This window comes from Palaemon carinicauda, chromosome 7 (assembly GCF_036898095.1).
Source record: "Palaemon carinicauda isolate YSFRI2023 chromosome 7, ASM3689809v2, whole genome shotgun sequence".
In the NCBI taxonomy this organism is placed as follows: domain Eukaryota; kingdom Metazoa; phylum Arthropoda; class Malacostraca; order Decapoda; family Palaemonidae; genus Palaemon; species Palaemon carinicauda.
Genome location: NC_090731.1, coordinates 62,333,859 through 62,338,954, shown reverse-complemented (window position 1 = coordinate 62,338,954; position 5,096 = coordinate 62,333,859).

Below are 5,096 nucleotides of genomic sequence, written 5' to 3'. Positions count from 1 at the left end.
TTTGAGGTGCTATTTAAGGAAGGGAAAAACATCCCATATATTACAGTAAAGGATGAGGTAGCTGTTGTTTTTTTAACAAAAAGTGGCTTTGAAAATATTGTAATGGAAAAACCAAAGGAGCTGTCTGGTGTATGTACAAAGGTAATTATTTTTGACTACCCTACTTACTTGGACCCAGAAGATGTTTTAGTTGACGACCTATTTATATGGGCAAAGCGCAGAGAAGTTAAAGTTGACGGCGAGTCTGTCCCTAAACCACAATTAATTGCACTTATCAAGGGTCCGCCAATAGAAAGAGTATTTATCAAGTGCCTAGGTTATAAGCGTGTTGCAGTGTTCATTGACAACCCTGTCATGTGTTATGTGTTGCAGGTGGGGTCATATGGCCTGGAAGTGCCTAAATGGCCATCGCTGTCGATTTTGTGGTAAGTCGCACGAGTCGAAGGTGTGTGGTGACAAAATCAAAGAAAAGGAAAAAATTGAACCAAAATGCTGCAATTGTGGAGGTGCTCATAATGCTAGCTCTAGAGCGTGTCCCCAAATGCCCAAAAGTGATCGTTCGCTTAAGACAAATAATGAAAATCTAAGAAGCGATAGTTCCGGTTTTATTAATACTCAGGTTCCAGTGGCTAGTAAAAATTTCTGGGAAAAGCGTATGGAAAAGCAAAACCAAATTTCGGTCAAGAATAAATCTAGTGAGGAGACTCAATTTCATTATAACAACTTTATCTCAGAGTTTCGTAAAGAGATAGCAGAACTGAAACAGGCAGTGTTAGCTATTAAGAATACTATGAATAGTATATATTTGGAAAATAAAAAGGTGGTTGTTAATGAAAGGGTGACTCAAAATGTTGTGGTTGCAGAGGTACATGACAATGGTAGTGAAAGCACAGTTACATGCAAGGCTGGTTTGTCAGCTAATAAGTCAGATTATGTGGAAAATGTGGTCGGAGATTTTACAATCATTCTTGATTCGATGACCGAATATATGGAAAGTCCAACCAATCACCTGATAATGAATATTCTTCATTCTGCAAGCAAGTTAAGAAAGAGTATTTCTCAAAATGGCACATAAACTCAATATTATATCCTGGAATATAAATAGTTTAAGAAAACCAATTACTGATTTGCATTCTTATACGCAGTCTACAAATGTTGATATAATAGCTTTGCAGGAAGTAGGTAGAAATGTTTCCTCGCTCCAAATTAACGGTTGCAATCTGTTTGAATAACAGGCTAATGAATCCACGAATTGCAGAGGTTTAATAATTTACATAAAAAATAACATTCCAGCATCGATCTACTTTGTTAGTAAAGTCAATGGTACTGAGTGTTTGGCTATTAAAGTAACGTTTAAAGATTCAGAAATATATATTGTTAATGTTTATGTACATGCGGATTCTTTGGCTATTGAGGACCTACCTGATGTAATTTTTTCTGAGGATTGTGTATTACTTGGTGATTTAAATTCTAGACATATTGCTCTTGGTAGTTGCTCCCGAAATCACAATAGGATTATTTTAAATAGATTTTTAGGTTCGGTTGAAAATGCGTCTGTACTTGGTAACTGTGAAGCAACACATGTTAGAGGAGGCAGGCTTGATTATGCTATACTTTTCAACATGCCTGGAGTACAGACAGATTTTTCTGTTGTATCCACTTTATTAAGTGATCATTTTGTTCTTAGAATTAGTTTTTATTTAGAAAATATTTCACTTATTAACAATGTAACTGGATACGTATTGCATGAAAGGCAGAAAGATGACGTTATAGAAAAAGTGAGTGACTGGTACAAAGAGTATAAACTGCTAGGTATTGAGGATGAAAATGTTTTTCTTGAGGACTTGTTAGCAGTAATAGAATCTATACTTTACAAACCACAGAAAAAAACCTAATTCTGCCATATATCATAAACCCAGGTATCATAACGACAAAATAGTGAAAGGCTGGAACAAGGTGCTACAAAAATGCCATAGGGAATTGTTTAAAGACCAGAATAATTTGCAATGCAGGGAAACGATGGTTACAGTGGCTGAACATGCTACAAAAATGAGGCAAGAGGTTAGAAGTAAGTATTGGGAAGGTTTTTTTACGGGACATCTCCTTTTCAAAATCCTTATGTCAAATTTGGGATGGTGTCAATAAAGTAAGGGGAGTAAAAGTAAAGACAAATACACATCCTAATGCCAGAGAAAAAGCAGAGGCATTAGCCGCCAAATGGTCGTATGCGTCGAACTTAGATTCTCTCCCTCTAAATATACAAGAAAGCCTTAGGAAATTACAGAAACAAAGACGTAGACTAGTTTGTATGCAGAAGAACTTAGTGGATGACACCTGTATTCCTTTCACCAGGGATGAAATGTTAAATAGTGTTAAGAAGGGGAAGTCAACAGCTCCAGGTAAAGATGGTATAACATACGATATTATTAACTGTCTTATAACTATGGAGGACAGTCCTCTTTTAGCGTTATTCAATTTATCATACAGTAATGGTCGCTTACCTATTAAATGGACAATTGCCCTTATGATACCTGTACCTAAGGGAAATAATGATTACAGACCTATCTCCTTGACCTCTCGTTTATCAAAACTATGGAACGTATGGTTTTAAATAGGTTGTTGTATAAAGTTGACGGGCTTCTTCCTCCGAATCTTTATGGTTTTTTGAGGAACAAGGGTACCTCTTATTGCGTATTAAAAAGTCTTAGTACTGCTAGTGTCAACTGTAGAATGTTTTTAGATTTAAAGGGAGCCTTTGATAAAGCCAATAAGGATGTGATATTGGAGTGTCTTGTTAAAAAGGGTATAATTGCCTACGATTGTGGATTTCACAATATTTGAGTAACAGAAGGGGAACTGTTATGTTTCAGGGTTACGAATCCACTGAAAGGTATTTTGAGCTTGGTACTCCACAGAGGGGTGTGCTTAGCCCCATGATTTTTAATATATCAATGGATGAAATTGCAAGTTATGAATTTCATGGAAATTCACAAGTAATCATTTATGCGTATGATATTCTCATACAATGCAAATCAGAGGAGACTTTGAGTATTGTGTTGGCTGAAATGTCAGATCTTTGTATATCTTTAGGTCTTGTGGTAAATGAGAGTAAAACAAAATATCAGTCGCGAATGGTAAGTGATAAAGAATTCTGGCTGAATGGAGTAAAACTAGAAAGAGTAGCAAGTTATAAATATTTGGGTATGTATATTGGTTTTGGTAAAATAATGGATCAAATTACTCATGTGAAGAACATCTGTACATCTCGGCTTAAACCATTACGTGTTTTGTCTAATCATGGTAAAGGTGTTGGTATTCCAACATTAAGATCTGCATATCTTGCCACTATTAGAAGTATCATAGATTACTCAGCTCCAGTCTTATGTAGTTTTTCAGATAAAGATCTTCGTCCCTTGGAATTGTTACAAAACGAAGCTATGAGGGTAATATTAGGTTGCCCTAGAACTGCAAGGATTGAAATAATGCGAATGGAGCTGAATTTCCCGAGTGTCACTCAAAGAATAAGAGAGTTGACAGTCTTCTCAATTATGAGACTGATTAGACAAAATGATGGGCATTTCAAAATTATTATGAATAGATATGTGACAGGCATCCCAGGATTCTTCACACTGAATGAATATTCACGAAAGCTTTGTAAAATATTGAATGACTATAATATTATTTATTTCTGTGTACCTTTGCCAAGTTCACGTCCAATAAAACCTTGGATTACTGAGAAAGTAGATATAAGTATAGAGCAACTTGATTTGAGGAAAAGGGACAGCAATCCCTTTGAACTTTAACAGCTGTTTTTGGAAAAAGATATCTCGGTATCCAAAGGATACGGTGATTCATGCTTATTGTGATGGTTCTGTAACCGGATGTCGAGCTGGTCTTGGTGTTGTAATTAGTTAATTTTTTGAATTTGGTTATAGTACAGAGGAGAGAATATCTAAGCGTATTGGTGATCACAGCTCATCTACCACTGCTGAGCTGTTTGCCATATATGAGTGTTTGAAATTTGGAATTGATAAGGAAAAATCTATATGTGTTGTTGACAGTCAGAGTGCTCTTTTGGCTTTAAATGCCAAATTACCTTCTGATGAGGAAATAGTTACCAAATGCAACGAGTACATTTCTGTCATAAAAGGGTCAGGATAAAGTGTAAAATTCGTCTGGATACCCTCACATTGTGTTATATAGTTTAACGATGTTGCTGATGAATTAGCAAAACAGGGGTGTAATAAAGAATCTATACATTACGCCACTTCAGTTAGTATGAGGAAAATAAAGTCACACATGGCCAGAGTAAGGGAAGGATGGAACATTGAGAATGCTAGGACAATCATGAGTAACGGCAGTAACAGTATGTCTCATTATGATTATGTTAGTAACAATACATGTTTTACTTATGGAAAGTCTTCAGCTAAATGTGACGGAATTGTCATGAGACTTAAGCTAGGCTATAAATACTATTGGGAATATAAGAGTGGAGAGGGTGCCCCTTGTAAATTATGTGACGCTGCAAATTCACACACACTGCAACATTACATTATGGAATGTAGTACTTTGGCAGAATTTAGGAATCTTGATAATAATTTTGAACAAATGGTGTGTTTTTTCATTAACAATAATTTGTACAAGAATATTGCAAATAAATATAAAAAACTGATATAAGGTACTAAAATTAAGAAGTTACTATATTACTTTTTATTTGTATAATGTTTAGTGTTTGCTGCAGTAATATGGAATTTGAAATGGAAGTGGTTGTTCTATGTACATTAGATAATAGTTCTCCCTTTATGTGAAAACGGGCTATAAAATGTATTTCATGTAAAAAATGTTATGGTTATTTTGAACATGTTAATCAGTTTCAAGTGTAATTGTAGCGTTCAAATTTATTATAACAGGGATGTATTTGGTTTAGTTTATTTCTACTGAAACTGAGGACTTTTACTAGAAAGTTTTGTTTTATGAAAATTATAACTTAAGATTAAGTAATATGTAATTTTGAAAGCCTTATAAGGCTTGTCACTTATGTAATTTCGAAATTGTTCTCCTTTGTAAAAAATTATTTGTAATATCATGGTTTTTGG